The 18,011-nt window shown below is 41.9% G+C and overlaps 1 protein-coding gene and 1 long non-coding RNA gene across 2 annotated transcripts in view; one reads left to right on the top strand and one right to left on the bottom strand.

Moving 5' to 3' along the window:
- Window positions 1–18,011, top strand: part of LOC138961794 (uncharacterized) — a 457,147-nt gene that overhangs the window by 309,287 nt on the left and 129,849 nt on the right. The gene's annotated exons all lie outside the window — the stretch shown is intronic.
- The window catches only part of LOC138961771 (transcription cofactor vestigial-like protein 2), a 43,854-nt gene that overhangs the window by 12,055 nt on the left and 13,788 nt on the right, over window positions 1–18,011 (bottom strand). The gene's annotated exons all lie outside the window — the stretch shown is intronic.

The raw sequence follows: 18,011 nt of genomic DNA, 5'->3' as shown, positions 1-18,011 counted from the left end.
TTTAGTGGGGGGAAAATTCCGGATGTGGAAACAGACGAGACAGACGGTAAAACACCTTAAAATAAACTAACGAGAATACAAAATCGATTCATCCATTTTCTTGGCGACTTCGTCGGCAATAACGTTAATTCCTGATGGGGCATATAATTGCACATTATGTCTGTACGTTTCCTTGACATTCTTTTATCACAAAGAGCAAAGATGGCAGTTGTTTGTGTGTTTGGTGTTGTTTTTATTTTTATTTAAAGTATCTGGTTCTGCCGGGGTCCACTTTCTATGGTGGCCAATGCTATACCTTCCGGCGTTGTTGAACATCCGCTATTATCTAGCGGCAATGGGGGAGGGAAAGGGTAGGGGAGGAGAGGGAAGGGGTGGGGGTGGGGGATAGTTTGAGGATGTTGAGTGCAAGAAAAAAAAAATGTACATGCCGATTTTAAAAACAAAAAGTTTAGAAATAAAAACACATGTGAGTTGAGATAGCATGCTGCTGAAAGTGTTACTGGTATCCAATCATGATGCAGGCAATGTGTCTACTGCATACAGCATTCGCAATAAAATGTTTAATTCCATCCTACCCCCATCCCCCATAACCCGGCCCCATCCCACCCCCAAAAATGCATGCACACATACATCGGTAACAACAAATCTGTCAAAAACGTACCTTTAGGCATACAAGGAAAGACAGAAAAAAGAAGGAAGATAGGAAGAAATAATGGGAAACAAGACCAAAACAAGAAATTCCTCCGAGGTAGGAAAAACACCCCCGTTGGTCAAAGGGAAATAACCATTCTCACTGCCACCAACTGAGAAGGTTATTTCCCTTTGACAATTAATATGTCCCTCTATAAGTCCTTGTAGAATCTTAATCCACCAATAACTCCCTAACCGTGTGTTTGACTGGTCCCAATTTTTGTAAGGACCGTCTCAGGAATGTATAGAACCTGTTCACCAAGTTTGGTGACGATCGGTCCGTTCATTCTTGAGATCTATATGCGAACACAAACAAACAAACACATGGAGCGAATCCTATACACACCCCTATACCGGGGGTGTAAAAACAAGACAGAAAAACAACGAGACAAGACAATACCAGACAAGACACGACACGACACGACACGACACGACACGACACGACACGACACGACACAAGAGACAAGACAAGACAAGACAAGACAAGACAAGACAAGACAAGACAAGACAAGACAAGACAAGACAAGACATACATGCTGGAAGGAAGAAAAAAGAGAAGCCATCATGCCGCCAGACAGATAAACGACGACATAGCTTATCTCAAAAATAAGCAGACGTGGCCAATCAGAGTATTTGCAGAGCTCAGTCTACCAACAAAGTCAACAGGATTTGAGTTCTGAAAACAAATTTGAAGTATAGCAAAGTTATACGACCACCGTCTCCCACCTCCACCTCCCCCCCCCCCCCCCCCCCCATTCGTTTCCTCCTCGCCCCATCTCTATGTACATGAAGTTATGCTTTTTTATTGTTTTTATTTGTACACTATATTGAGATATTGTGTTGTGTTATGTATTCCCTCTTCCCCTCTCTTGTTTTCTCTCTCCCTTGTCGCCATGTTATTATGGTTGTAATGGTATCATATTGTATTGTACCTGTTATGTTATATTGGAATTTGAAGAGAAAAAAAAGGTTAAAAACTGAATGTGCACCCAACAGCTGTACGTGAGAGGGTCGACTCTGTCACTATCGCCCCTGGCAGCGCCCCGCCTCCTGATCTACCAAACAGACAGCTTGAAACTTACACTCCGCTCACACGTTTCAATACCCTTATCATTGACAGATAAGCGACAGCGAATTGTTTCCCCTTGTCTCAATTAAACGCTAGGCGGCGCGCTAAAACAGCGTAATTGGTTTGTCTTTCCCTCTCCTCCCCGGGGCCGCCTTTTGCCTTCTGTCTATAGAAACAAATTAAGATAACATTTGCCCAGCAACACAATCGCTTTATCGTTCCCACAAATCACTCCATTTCCGTCGTCGGCCATCTTGGCAAGAGGCCCGCAGCAAATGGGAAGAAGGGCGTTCACTGGCCGTGTCGCCGAGGCCTGCTTATCACGTGTGATAATATTTCACGAGCGGGGCGCACGAGCACTGTTCACGGGGAGCAGCACTGGAACAACACTCCCCTGGGGACACACCACGCTTGCTGAGATACTGGCCCCTCAAGGAACAAACAAGTGGTGGGGATTTTGTACAGTGAGTGGAAACTAAAGCGTTTAAATGGAAAGAACACAAGAATCAGCCAAAGATATTCCAGCGTAGCTTATAACATCTTTGACTGAGCTGTCTACGGAATGTTCAAAACGGTGTCGGCCATAAACCTCTGCCCATGCTTTCGTCATTTTCATATATCTTTCAAGGGACGATAGGGGTAATTTCAATTTCAGCTAACATTTCTGCGGTTTCAACCGATTAAAACATGCATCCTGCAGCGCGCATGAAAAGCCTAAACGCAATAACTCTAAAACATTTTTCTGACTGCTGCATGCCAGCAACATTTTCGTCTTTCTCTCTTACTTTTTATCTTCCCTTACTTTAGATGTTTACCCCTGTCGCCCCTCAGTTTAGTATTTCTTTCTTCCTTTAAACCTTGTGAATACTCATACATGCAAAACAGGCAAAGTTGATACAGAATCGTGTACATACAGCAAGTTCAAGACAATGTGCGACGGTGTGAGAAGACAGATCGTCAAAAGTCAATGAAACATGGAACACACAATTTAAAAACTTTACATTCATCAGCGTACATACCACAAAACCCTCGACATCCCACGCGGTTTTCTCCAATTAGAAAGTCTATACAAAGTGTCGATCCGAACTCTGAGAATGGCTAATACCCTGATATAGTGCAAAGAAAGCATTCGCACACGTATTATTGTTCGAGCTACACATTTGTTTGACTTGTTTGTTTGTTTGTTTGTTTGTTTGTTTGCTTACCGCCCAGCCGACCACGAAGGGCCATATCAGGGCGGTGCTGCTTTGACATATAACGTGCGCCACACACAAGACAGAAGTCGCAGCACAGGCGGCTTCATGTCTCACCCAGTCACATTATTCTGACACCGGACCAACCAGTCCTAGCACTAACCCCATAATACCAGACGCCAGGCGGAGCAGCCACTAGATTGCCAATTTTAAAGTCTTAGGAATGACCCGGCCGGGGATCGAACCCACGACCTCCCGATCACGGGGCGGACGCCTTACCACTAGGCCAACCGTGCCGGTGTAACACGAGAAAATTACTCCCACGAGATTTTTACTCCGGAGTAAACATTTCGTACGAAAAAGTTACTCCCTTTACGAAAAAAGCACTCCCCCATTGCACGAGAAAATTACTCCCCAAGACAGGTGAGTTCCGAGTAAACATTTCGAACAAAAATGTTACTCCCCTGTCGAATAAATAACGAATAAATTACTTCACCCCAACACGAGCAATTTAACTTCCCATGCCAGGTGTTCGAAATTTTTACTCCCTTGTCCCCTGTTTGTCTTGGTGGTGGAAGGGGTGGAAGGAGGATAGCGCGACATTCGTGTGCGCGAGATCACTTATTGGCATTATCCCTTCGCCCGCATCCCATTTTTGCGTACGAGATTTTTACTGGAAGTATAATAATAATAATAATAATAAGAACATTTATATAGCGCTAAATCAAAAACTTTCGTTAAAAAGGCTTGCTCTAAGCGCTTGACATCCAAACTAAAACGTCATTCACACTCTTTACAATGATGTGCAAGAACTTCATGTCACACTCTTTCATTCAGTATAGCACCATTCACACAGTTGTTAGTCGCGTAAGGCGAAAATACAATATTTAGTCAAGTAGCTGTCGAACTCACAGAATGAAACTGAGCGCAATGCAACGCAGCAAGACCGTATACTCGTAGCATCGTCAGCCCACCGCGCACGGCAAAGGCAGTGAAATTGACAGGAAGAGCGGGGTAGTACTTGCGCTGAGAAGGATAGCACGCTTTTCTGTACCTCTCTTTGTTTTAACTTTCTGAGCGTGTTTTTAATCCAAACATATAATATCTATATGTTTTTGGAATCAGGAACCGACAAGGAATAAGATAAAAGTGTTTTTAAATTGATTTCAAAAATTTAATTTTGATAATAATTCTTATATATTTAATTTTCAGAGCTTGTTTTTAATCCAAATATAACATATTTATATGTTTTTGGAATCAGCAAATGATGGAGAATAAGATGAACGTAAATTGGGATCGTTTTAGAAAAAAATAATTTTTGTTTACAACTTTCAGATTTTTAATGACCAAAGTCATTAATTAATTTTTAAGCCACCAAGCTGAAATGCAATACCGAAGTCCGGGCTTCGTCGAAGACTACTGGATCAAAATTTCAACCAATTTGGTTGAAAAATGAGAGCGTGACAGTGCCGCCTCAACTTTCACGAAAAGCCGGATATGACGTCATCAAAGACATTTATCAAAAAAAGGAAAAAAACGTTCGGGGATATCATACCCAGGAACTCTCATGTCAAATTTCATAAAGATCGGTCCAGTAGTTTGGTCTGAATCGCTCTACACGCACGCACACACGCACGCACGCACACACATACACCACGACCCTCGTTTCGATTCCCCCTCGATGTTAAAATATTTAGTCAAAACTTGACTAAATATAACAAGTCGCGTAAGGCGAAAATACAATATTTAGTCAAGTAGCTGCCATTTTTCAGCAAGACCGTATACTCGTAGCATCGTCAGTCCACCGCTCATGGGAAAGGCAGTGAAATTGACAAGAAGAGCGGGGTAGTAGTTGCGCTAAGAAGGATAGCACGCTTTTCTGTACCTCTCTTTGTTTTAACTTTCTGAGCGTGTTTTTAATCCAAACATATCATATCTATATGTTTTTGGAATCAGGAACCGACAAGGAATAAGATGAAAGTGTTTTTAAATTGATTTGGACAATTTAATTTTGATAATAATTTTTATATATTTAATTTTCAGAGCTTGTTTTTAATCCGAATATAACATATTTATATGTTTTTGGAATCAGCAAATGATGGAGAATAAGATAAACGTAAATTTGGATCGTTTTATAAATTTTTATTTTTTTTTACAATTTTCCGATTTTTAATGACCAAAGTCATTAATTAATTTTTAAGCCACCAAGCTGAAATGCAATACCGAACCCCGGGCTTCGTCGAAGATTACTTGACCAAAATTTCAACCAATTTGGTTGAAAAATGAGGGCGTGACAGTGCCGCCTCAACTTTCACGAAAAGCCGGATATGACGTCATCAAAGACATTTATCAAAAAAATGAAAAAAACGTATGGGGATTTCATACCCAGGAACTCTCATGTCAAATTTCATAAAGATCGGTCCAGTAGTTTAGTCTGAATCGCTCTACACACACACACACACGCACACACACACACACATACACCACGACCCTCGTTTCGATTCCCCCTCGATGTTAAAATATTTAGTCAAAACTTGACTAAATATAAAAATGGGGAGTAAAAATTTCGTGGAGGGAGAAATTTTTTTGTGCCTTGGGGAGTTCTTTTCTCGTACGAAAAGTGTACTCGGAGTAAAAATTTCGTACGAATTATTTACTCCGGAGTAAATTTTTCGTGGAGTAAAAATGTCGTGTTGCACCGGTCCTTTGTTTGACTGAAGTGCAGAGTCAAACAAGAATTGTAAAGGTTATTGGAACGTTTTAACTATTGACAAAACAAGACGTTACATTTACACTACGTCGACCCACTGGTCTTGTAAGTAGACAGACAGCCATCTTTGATACATATCATAAACTTAGCTCAATTATGAAATGCAGATTTATATTGTGGTGTTTTTGACCCGATATACAGTGGAACCCCCCCCCCCCCCCCCTCCCCTCCCCCCTTTTATTTTTAAACAAGATTTGAACAATCTGAGAAAATCAGGTCCTTAAAAAGGAAAGAATCTTAAAATGTTGGTAAATGTACAGAGGTTATGAACAGGAAGTCTGAGAAAACAGGATCTTAAAAGGGAGGGAGTCTTAAAATGTTGGTCAATGTACAGAGGTTATAAACAGGAAGTCTGAGAAAACACGATCTTAAAAAGGGAGGGAGTCTTCTTCTTCTTCTTCTTCTTCGTTCATGGGCTTAGACTCCCACGTTCACTCATGTTTTCAGCACGAGTGGATTTTTACGTGTATGACCGTTTTTACCCCGCCATTCAGGCAGCCATACGCCGATTTCGGGGGAGGCATGCTGGGTATTTTCGTGTTTCTATAACCCACCGAACTCTGACATGGATTACAGGATCTTTTCCGTGCGTACTTGGTCTTGTGCTTGCGTGTACACACGAAGGGGGTTAAGACACTAGCAGGTCTGTACATAAGTTGACCTGGGAGATCGGAAAAATCTCCACTCTTAATCCACCAGGCGGCAGCGACCGGGATTCGAACTCACGACCTCCCGATTAGGAGGCCGACGTCTTACCACCACGCCACTGCGCCCGTCAAGGGAGTCTTAAAATGTTGGTCAATGTACAGAGGTTATAAGCAGGAAGTCTGAGAAAACACGATCTTAAAAGGGAGGGAGTCTTAAAATGTTGGTCATTGTACAGAGGTTATGAACAGGAAGTCTGAGAAAACAGGATCTTAAAAGGGAGGGAGTCTTAAATTTGGGGGTCTTAAAAAAGGGGGTTCCGCTGTACAACTGTTCGAGAACTACACAATGCGCGTATAGCGGATCCTGACAGAGCATGTGTTCAGCTGTGTTTCCAGCACACAGCAAGGTGCCTGACACATTGGAGCTGTATTGGAACTAACGAGTAGGTTCCTGAGCTGAGGGGCACGAGAAAACTAACACCCGCGAGTGGGAGCCAGCCGTGGTATTGTATTTTATCCTACATACGCCGAGAGAGACCATACATGAGATAACAATATCGTTCAAATCACACGTGTGTATATCATGTAAATGAGGTCGTGTCAAACTAATCTGGCAGGGACCTGCTTTTTCACTGCCCATGATGCCAAAGTCACCGAGACAAATGTCATTATGGAGTTTTTAGAACTAACACGTCACGCTACACTTTCTAAAGTGACGTTTCTTTGCTTTGACGTGAACGATTGCACGAGGCTTTGGAAGATATCGAGGTTCCATAAGAAGCGTCTTTCAATTTGAGGGACGTTTTTCGTAAAATACACGTAAGTACAGTATGTAGGATAATCGCAGTTCAATATTTGAATAAGCAACGAGTGTAAATCTGATACACACAGCAAGCCATGTAGTATTCTCTATGGTTGACATTGAATTTATGTGTGATTTCAACGAATCCGACTCCGCGGTTTGTTCTCTCCCGTGAAGGTGGCACCCACTTTTGGTTCGTGCACCTAAGCCCTGGAAATGTCTTAGAGATTGTAACAGCAGTTTCTGTCTCAACGTAGCAAGGAGAATATAGCAGCAAGATTATTTGTATATGTAAATTGTCGAGCGTAATTCCTTGACTTATTGTTCTGTTGTGATCTGTATTCTACCTGGGGACAACCTATGAGTTATAGATTTGTCACAGTAACAGGATCGGGAGGCACAGCTTAATTCATAGTTGGCTAAAGTTAAAAACTTACTTCATCTTCAAAACACATTTAATACTATTGCTACGACCATCTTGGACACATTCTAAACTTACTTCATAGGCAATATTTACTTTATTTTTTTTCTGTCGTGAATCTTGTTTGTTCACCGTTCTTGTGAACGTGTTGTTTGGTCCTGAATAAAACGTTCCAAAAATGTAACCTTTCTTGTTTTTTTAATTTTTGTTCTCAAAGAGCCGTAAATGACAAATTAACAAGTTTTAAATATGACAAAGAAAATGTCCCTTCTCACAGCACGGCTAAATTTAATTATACTATAACTTAACTTTATTATACCATGCATACAAAGCACTAGCCTTGCGAAGATGACTGTATCCATTATAGGCGTCAGTGAAAAGACAGGGTGACCCAAAACATTGCAACCCACAAAAATGCTTATATCTTCTACATCGGTTAGCAGAATGACTTCATAGTTACTGTACATTAAATGCAGCTTATGCACGACCAGTCCACGAAGTAACACGATTGTATGTAAAATGGTTTGACTTTGATGCAGTTTCAAAAAAAGTTTCCAATTTCGGGGATCGACTCAACTGTATATACGAGGTGTATCACGACACATACACGCATTCTTACGTGCTCTCAATACCAGGCAAGAATGTTTAAGTTCATACAGCTGTAGAGGAGCAAGCATAATTTAAATCTCTCTGAATCTCTACGTAAGAGCAGATAATCTTTTTTTCTTCAAGGCGCCACCTGCAGCTCGTTACAGTTATCCTCCTTGCTAGGTCTCGGTCGGGAGAGGATTATCGTTCTTGCCTGTACATATGGGCAACCATCAGGGGTTGTGGGTTGTTTATCTTTTCAGCAACTTTGTTGATGTCATTATTTTGCCTGCTCTAAAATGTTTAGAATCACGAAAATCGTATGTCGATTTTAAAAGGTTGTTTTATTTTTTATTTGTGTTCTTTTTTATTTTGTTTATGCATTCACTTTTTTTAAGGAGAGGGGGAGGGGTGTCGAGGTTACGCACACACGCATAAACAAACACATGCATGCACAAATGATTACACATACACACACACACACACACACACACACACACACACACGCGCGCACGCACGTACGCACACGTACACACACACACACACACACACACACACACATATTGCTTTTGTTTGCCTAATGTTCATTTGGCTTCTGAGCCCCATGGGACAACGCAAAGGTCCTGTAAAAATCTAATGACATTGTGTACACAGGATAATATAAAGTTCTGCACTGAAGACCTCAACCCAAAATCTCTATATCACACGATCAAGAATGGAAGCAACAAACACAACAGCACAGACTGATAGCACGCTAAGCGTCAAACCATTGAATTTAAGATTCAAACATAAGGATTGGAGGTTATTGGAAGCTTTCATTTATGACAAAACATAACGTTACAGTCGCGGTACTATTTTGGAACGTTAGCCGTCTATCTGTGTTTGGATTTCAAAAGCAAGGACGGGGCGAAACATACTGGCTTCCCGTTTTAGCAGAGTTCCACTGTTACACGACACTTGAGATTGCCACAAGTTCTCAAACGTCGTATAGTTGTGTTCTTTTATTCTACGTCGCCCGTCTTCGCAGCAACAGAAAACAATTCGTCAAATTGAGTTCGAGGATTTATTTAGCATTCCATACATACAACTGCACATCGTAGCAGAACTCAAATAGAAGCTTTTTTACATACAAATCGCGCTGGCATATAAAGTAAATACTCAATCTCGAGAATATTCCAGACCGAACATGATACAACTACATTATACGAGCCGTGCATGGACTAAACTAGCGACATTCTCTATGACGTACATCAAAAGCGCCGACGCACTTAATCCGAACGAACGCCACGAACTCACGACTAAAGCAGCGTGGTAAACAGGACTAGAAAGTTCACCTGCACCTGTTACGGCCGGAATTTCGATGTGTATGTCTGTATGTATGTCTTTCTATTCCTATCAAAATTGCGCGTGCTACTCTCTGTTTACTAATAACTGTTCTTCACACACACACACACACAACACTCCAACCAGGCACAAAGACAAGAACACAGCAAAGCCCTTTGCCCCTGCACCTCTATTAAAGTATTCAATCACAACATAAACATATTATTCTACATCCATTCTACAGATCACTTTCGCTCAACATGAAAGTCCTATTTCTGTCAACATACAGAAATCAAACATGACAAAATTACATACATGTTATTATGTCATGCAATATACAGTTCTCGTGCACACACGTATAATACTTGAGGCTTTGTTCCGTGAAAGCCCGTCTGTCTCAAAACACACGAAGACACTGTCTCAAACAATTCTTCTGTTACTATTCAGTTCTGTTATACACAGATAACAAACCCCACGACGCTCGACGTCTCGTGGTTATTCACTCGGGAAACGTATCTGTGCAGCTATCACGCTGGTTAAATTCTCTCAGTCGTACTCACAGTATACAGTGGCACACACTGCTTCACCCCACCCACACAACTGTCTCGTGTGGTGGAATGGGACGGGGTTCCCGTTACGCAGCGCTTCACGCTGTCTTTCCCTCCAGCGTCTCCACAGCCCTCGGCTGGAGCATGAGGGCAGAACCTCCCGTCTCGTTCCCGCTTCCGCGACTGCTCTCAGCCCGGGATATCTCCGGAACCCACTCGGCCCGGGGTGCTGTAAACACAGCAGCTGAATCTACTGATTCAGTAACCGCGACACGAGTCTCCAAAGGACCTCTAGCGCCCGGTGAGCAACTTTACAACTGGGAGACACGTCTGCTCCTGTCGACAGTCTGCAAAGCTCTGAGCCTGTATTATCTTTACAGCGCCCCCTCGGTCTATACTCTGCTCTGATTGGTCACCGACACTACTGCAATGCGTCAGTGACGTCACTGTACGGTGTCCACTCAAAGTTCGTGACCCATAAATTCTGTACACCTGAGTCACATAATTCCAATATACACTATGTGCAAATCCGTTTGTCACATTACCCCCTCCTCCCAGAAAAAAATGACCGACCGAGGTTATTTTTTCTTAAGGATAATAGGCAAAAGAGGGTAACTACTTCACTGAACTGCAATTTTCATACCAGTTTCCCCTAGGGATCAAAATTGTCGTAGCTGACATAAAAAACAAACTTTCTAATCCACTAACAGCTATTCAAACAAGCTCAAAACGACACCGCTGGTATACACAATTCATTGTCATCCAAGGCATGCACAATTTTGTCATCCAAGGCATGCACAATTTACTGTCACATATGTTTAACAACACTACTTTATGTCCGATAAAGTACTTCTTCCTTCTCTTGGAAGATTTCACTGAGTTTTTCTATTAACTCACAATTTCCAGTCATGTTGCTTTCCAGCTCAAACATGTAATGTCTTTCTTTAGCATCTTCAATTTTCATATCTTGAGTCTACGACTCTTCCAACATAGTACTACGACTTATGTTCCTGATGCTAAACAAGCAAGTAGTCAAAATCAAGCAAACCATTTTCTTGACCTCTTTCTGCGATTGCCACCATGGCGTACAGCAGCAGTAGTCTCAATCGACCTACTCTTTCCACTCGCAGGCAGTGAAAAACCACGTTTTAATCTGTTCAGTTCAGCACGCAACTGACTGAGTTCTTCTCGAACAACTGCCAAGTCCTGATTCAAAAACGGAACCTTCTGATCTGGAGTCAGAATCACAGGTTTTCTAGGAGGGTTTCTTCTTTCCTGCGCACGATTTGTACTAGCTGTAACCCCCTCAACATCAGGAAAACAGTCTGCACTACCTGAAATCCCCGGAATGTTGCCTATGATCAAATCAGCCACAGGATCATTCAGAACACAGCAAACCATCTCTCCCGACACATAAGGTGTTTCAACTTTAACTTTCGCCTGAGGATAAGTAAGGACCTCCCCACCAAATGTCTTACAAGTGACGTTACCACTGACAAACTGGTCTTTTGACACCAATCCTCTACGCACTCCAGACATCGTTGAACCCGTGTCTCGAAGGACTGTACATTCTCTCTCGTTGACACTACCATGTTCCAACTTCAAACTTTCCACAACTTTCTTAACTGGAGGAACGACTGGAGGAACGACCTCCCGAACAACTGCATTTCCTGACTCCCTCTCTTCTAGAAATTTAGCCATCGGACACGATTTCAATTTATGGCCGCCTAAACCACAAGCCCAGCAAGGATTTACAGGATTTATCCGCAATGGACACTCTTCACACCAATGACCTTTTTCCCAACACAGAAAACAAGTGTCGTCCTCTCGGGGTGAACGAACTCTCTTACCATGTGCACGTCTGCGTCTACTTCTACGTGTTTTATATGCACCCTCATGTGGATATGTCTGAGCGTCAGACGTCACCTTTCCAGAACTCTCTTCATTCTGGTTATCACTCCGCTTAGCAAAACCAGAACCAACCCGCGGTAACTCCTGAACACCCTCGTGATTATCACCATGTGCAAAAGCAGCGCCAACATAATCTTCCTGAACACAGGAAGCAGCTGAGAAAATAGTAGACCCTGACTTCCGTGATAAACGGTAATTCTCGGCAGCTGTGACCATATCATCAAGTTGAACAAGACCTCTTTCTCGAATGAAAGTTGCTACGTCGGCTGATACACTTTCAAGGAATTGTTCTGTCAGAATCAAGTTTCTTAAACCATCAACATCAGTGGTGATCTCAGACAGCGCAACCCAACGATCAAACAATCGTCGCAACTCAATTCCAAAAGTTTGGAACGGTTCATTTTCTCTTGGTTTACTATATCTGAGTTTTTGTCTAACATTTTCAGATGTGCACTGAAATGTCTTCAGCAAGTTCTCTTTCAAAGATTGGTATGTTAGTTCACCAGCAGCAGCAAGGCTATGGTATAGGTTTAATGCATTGCCCTCTAAAAGAGCAGACAAGTACGTGATCCACCTTGTCTCTTCCCATCCCAGAGATTTTGCATGAGTTTCAAATCGGAACAAGTATGAGTCTATATCATCTTGCTGTTCCCTGAATGCAGGGAGCCTGGGGTAAACAGGGCGAGCACCAATATTAGTGTGAGAATCCCGACCATTTTGCGGTCCACGCGACCCAGCACTAATTTCAGCCTGCCTAATCTCAAGCTCTCTTTGCTTTAACTGGTGTTCTCTCTCTTTGTCTCTTTCTTCCCGGTCCAATTCTTTTTGTCTTCGACTTTCTTCAATTTCCAATTCTTTTTGTCTTCGACTTTCTTCAATTTGTGCATCTTCCCTTTCTTTTTGTCTATCTGATTCTTTTTGTCTTTCTTCCCTTTCTTTTTCTTTTTGTCTTTCTTCCATTTCTAATGCTTTTTGTCTTTCTTCCCTTTCTTTTTCTTTTTGTCTTTCTTCCATTTCTAATGCTTTTTGTCTTTCTTCCCTTTCTTTTTGCTTCTCATCTTTTTCTCGTTTTCTCTCCAAACGATCAAAACTCTCTTTCACGTATTTCTCGCGTTTATCTGCAGCCAGACCCAAAGTCTCTGCCTGTTTAACGAACTTTTCAAACAACGCATCATAATCATCTTCGCTCTCCATTGTGTAAGTTTTGAACTTTCAAAATCACACCAAAATATGTCCAAGTTTAGAGAAAAGTTTTGAAAAAGTTTCAAAGACTAATGCAAGTTCAAGTAATCTACTTGAAAACTGTCAAGTACCATAAAAAAATCTGGCACCCGATACAATAGTCAACACAAGACTATATCCAAACACGTTTTGGCGTAAATTTCACGCAAAAATATCCAACAGTTTTAATGAAAGTCAAATATTCAGTCAATGAAGTCAAAACGAATCTTCAAACATATATACAAGTACAACCAAAACAACAACCCCAAACCACAAATAGGAGGAAAAATTCAAGGTCAAAATTACAACACAAGTAAAGACTTAAAACTAATCAACAAACTAAGTACTAAATCAGAAAATCAAAGCCAAAATAAGTGAAGTCCAACTTAATAAAACGCAGTTGGAAGCAAAATAAAACGAAGTTCCAACAAAAAATTTATGAAGTGAAACTAATTTAAAGTTGTAAATAGTAGCTTACAATAACTGTATACACTACTAATAAGATTAACTTAATTTAGATCAACAAGACAACAAAAAATGTAGATGGAGGCAAATAAAACAAATTCCAAAAAAAAATATTAAAGTGACACAATCACCAAACAGCAAACTAAATTAAACCAACAAAAAAAATTCAAAGTACTCAATCTACTACCATAACAAATAACAAATCAAAAGTAAACTAAAACTTAAATCTAATTAAAGTCTATATCAAAATACCACAACTAATTACCTTAATTATTTACAACAAATCAACAAAAGCAATGCCACAAAATCAATAAACCTAATTAATCACACAAAATAAAAAATTCCAAGATCAAATTAGAAAATTTCAAAGTCAAAAAGAACAAAAATTAACCACAGTTAAACAACTTTACAAAGGCAAAGGGCAATAAACAACAGATAGATCCCTATTCCAAAGCAGAAAGAAGAAAAAAAATGTTCTAAATATTTTACAAAATTGAAAGCACAGAAAAGAGCAAGGAAAGAGAAATGACAGACCCCACAGGAAGAAAAATGAAGCTAATCCCTCAGTGCTTAGAACTATACAATAAGCACTACCGTAAAACTGGAGACGGTAACAAAACAACACAAGACATGAACGTCACAACTATTCAATCTGAAAAATCTCTGCGTGACCTACTGCCAAAAAGTTCTGAAAATCCAACACAGGGGACAAAATTAAATTTAGCAAAGCAGGGAAACAAGTATGAATTTATACTAACACAGAGTAATCGGGGTCACCAAATGTTACGGCCGGAATTTCGATGTGTATGTCTGTATGTATGTCTTTCTATTCCTATCAAAATTGCGCGTGCTACTCTCTGTTTACTAATAACTGTTCTTCACACACACACACACACAACACTCCAACCAGGCACAAAGACAAGAACACAGCAAAGCCCTTTGCCCCTGCACCTCTATTAAAGTATTCAATCACAACATAAACATATTATTCTACATCCATTCTACAGATCACTTTCGCTCAACATGAAAGTCCTATTTCTGTCAACATACAGAAATCAAACATGACAAAATTACATACATGTTATTATGTCATGCAATATACAGTTCTCGTGCACACACGTATAATACTTGAGGCTTTGTTCCGTGAAAGCCCGTCTGTCTCAAAACACACGAAGACACTGTCTCAAACAATTCTTCTGTTACTATTCAGTTCTGTTATACACAGATAACAAACCCCACGACGCTCGACGTCTCGTGGTTATTCACTCGGGAAACGTATCTGTGCAGCTATCACGCTGGTTAAATTCTCTCAGTCGTACTCACAGTATACAGTGGCACACACTGCTTCACCCCACCCACACAACTGTCTCGTGTGGTGGAATGGGACGGGGTTCCCGTTACGCAGCGCTTCACGCTGTCTTTCCCTCCAGCGTCTCCACAGCCCTCGGCTGGAGCATGAGGGCAGAACCTCCCGTCTCGTTCCCGCTTCCGCGACTGCTCTCAGCCCGGGATATCTCCGGAACCCACTCGGCCCGGGGTGCTGTAAACACAGCAGCTGAATCTACTGATTCAGTAACCGCGACACGAGTCTCCAAAGGACCTCTAGCGCCCGGTGAGCAACTTTACAACTGGGAGACACGTCTGCTCCTGTCGACAGTCTGCAAAGCTCTGAGCCTGTATTATCTTTACAGCGCCCCCTCGGTCTATACTCTGCTCTGATTGGTCACCGACACTACTGCAATGCGTCAGTGACGTCACTGTACGGTGTCCACTCAAAGTTCGTGACCCATAAATTCTGTACACCTGAGTCACATAATTCCAATATACACTATGTGCAAATCCGTTTGTCACATTCTCGTCCACGCATAAATATTATGTTTACAAAATATAATATCGGTACTTTCCCACAAAGTACAAATAAGTCAACTACATGCAACACACAAAACTGAACCAAAGCTCAGCAACGGTAGCGTTTCCTAACACCCACTTTCGGTGAAAAACGGAGAACCGCATAAGGGGGGGAGGGGGGGGAGGGGAGGGGGTGGATGGTTGGGCTTAGAAGGTGATTGGGGGTATCCATGTCCCACTGTCCATTCAGCTTGACCCCAAACACACGAGATCACGTTCTGCACGTGCAGAAGCCGCTGCCTTCAAATTAGCCAAGTGTTTTGCCGCGGGCAGTCAAACAAACAACTGGTCAGCACGCGTCGGTCTGCTCGCCACGTGCGGTCCGGTGGTGACTGTGCCATGTCAGACTGACCACTCCAAAATGACCACCGGAATGACCGCAAAATATACAATGTATGGAGAATTGTCCATGTCTTCAAGTCTTGTGTCATGCCAAGTGTGTTTGTCCTTTCCGCACTTTAGATATCTCGTTTTTGGGTCGATTGAGATGGACTTCGGTGTGTTGCTTGGACGTGGGGTGCTCACGGTCGTAGCAACAACAAAAAAAACCAAAAAAAAGGTTTCCCACTTCAGCGAAAGAGGAGCAGGACTCCCCACGGACCCCCGACTTGTGTACGCAGCCAATTGGACCCCCTCACTTGAACAATAGAGGGTCCGCAGACAAAGAAGTTCGTACTCTTACTTTCGGAAAGCCTCTCTACCTACCTGTGTCTGCCTGTTTGTGCGTCTGTCCGTCTGTCCGTCTGTCTGTCTGTCTGTCTGACTGTCCGCCTGTCTATATCTCCTCCCCCTCTCTCTTTTTTGCCCGCCTACAACTTATAGCCAATAGACCGCACAACAACTACCTTAAATTAGAGCCCAGTTTCTGTTTCCAGATACCAACTTTAGATTTATTCAGCCAATTGTATATTCACCATTACATGGGTAACGGGGTGTGGGGGGGGTTCCTGAACACATGAAGGTCATACCTCCTTTTTGTTCAATTTTCAAATGCGATCGAAAGCCAGCTTTTCAATACTTGTTAAAATAACTAGTGTAAATTTAACCAAGGTAATACATGGTCAGTCACGTAGTATTCTATTGTTTCTTGAGTCCGTACTTCTGTTCCACCCCAATAAATATTTTCGGTTTGCATATTGGCTTAAACAAAATTGTATTCAAAATTCATCACATGAAACAATTAAAAAAAATACAACAAGGACACGCACTCAAGCAAATGCTTATTTTACGAGACCAGAACAATACTCAATTTCACATATTTTCATAATGGTGGACATAACAAAAATAAACCAGTATAACAAATTGTAGGAATGGGGTTGGGGAACTAAATATAAACAGAAGAATCTGCAGAGGACAACAAAAAGAAGAGGGGGTGGGTGGGGCGGGGGAGGAGGGTGGGGGGGTAGAACGTACAGGCAACCACAAGGAGAGGTTTGCTTGTTAACGCTAGTGTCCTTCACAAACTTAATGAATTACGACATCGATTGAACAAGCGGAGACTTTTCTTCTTGACCTTCTCATCTAAACTGAAGTCTCTGACTCAAAAGCGAAGCAAAATTCGATGATTGCGAATGATAGCGTCACACGAACATGTTGTCACTTCTTTGCAAGTCTTCCAAGAAAATGAAAAAGAATGTCGAGAACAAAGTTTGTCTCGGTGACTTCGTCAAATCAGCAGAGAAAACATACTTGTCAGGCCCCGTGTGTGTGTGTCTGTGTGTGTGTGCGTGCGTGTGTGTGTGCGTGCGTGTGTGCATGTGTGTGTGTGTGCGTGTGTGTGTGTGTGTGTGTGCGTGCGCGCGTGTGTGTGTGTGTGTGTGTTTGTGTGTGTGTGTGTGTGTGTGTGTGTGTGTGTGTGTGTGTGTGTGTGTGTGTGTGTGTGTGTGTGTTTGTATGGGTTGTGAAAGAGTGAGTACCCTTGCTTTTCCTCTAATACACATTGACATGTGCTTCCTGTTCACGTGTTTGAGACACACCCTCTCGCTAGTGGCTGGCCTGTCATGTCACAGCCGTTCGTTCGTTTTGATGAATGAGTGAGTAAAGAGCGAGTGATTGAATGAACACATGAAAGATTGAATGAATCAACCAATCAATCAATCAATCAATCAATCAATCAATCAATCAATCAATCAGTCAGTCAATCAGACAATCAATCAATCAATCCGTTAAGCATGTCAGTTCATTCCCAACTAGTCACTTGGTCTGGTGAAAAGTATTGAAAGAAAACAATGAACCCTATTATCAACCAAACAATCAACCAAACACTCAATCACCCACTCACCCACTAACTCATTCACCCACTCATTCACACACTCACTCACTCACTGTAATGACAAGTATACCTTCAAGACACTCACCGGGTCTGGTGCAGGTTTTATGCGCTCCAGGCTTGTCCAGGGTTTTTTCACTCACTCACTCACTCATTTACTCACTCACCCACACACTCATTCACTCG

Source organism: Littorina saxatilis, linkage group LG3 (genome assembly GCF_037325665.1).
Source record: "Littorina saxatilis isolate snail1 linkage group LG3, US_GU_Lsax_2.0, whole genome shotgun sequence".
Lineage (NCBI taxonomy): Eukaryota > Metazoa > Mollusca > Gastropoda > Littorinimorpha > Littorinidae > Littorina > Littorina saxatilis.
This window is presented reverse-complemented; position numbering and strand designations above follow the sequence as displayed.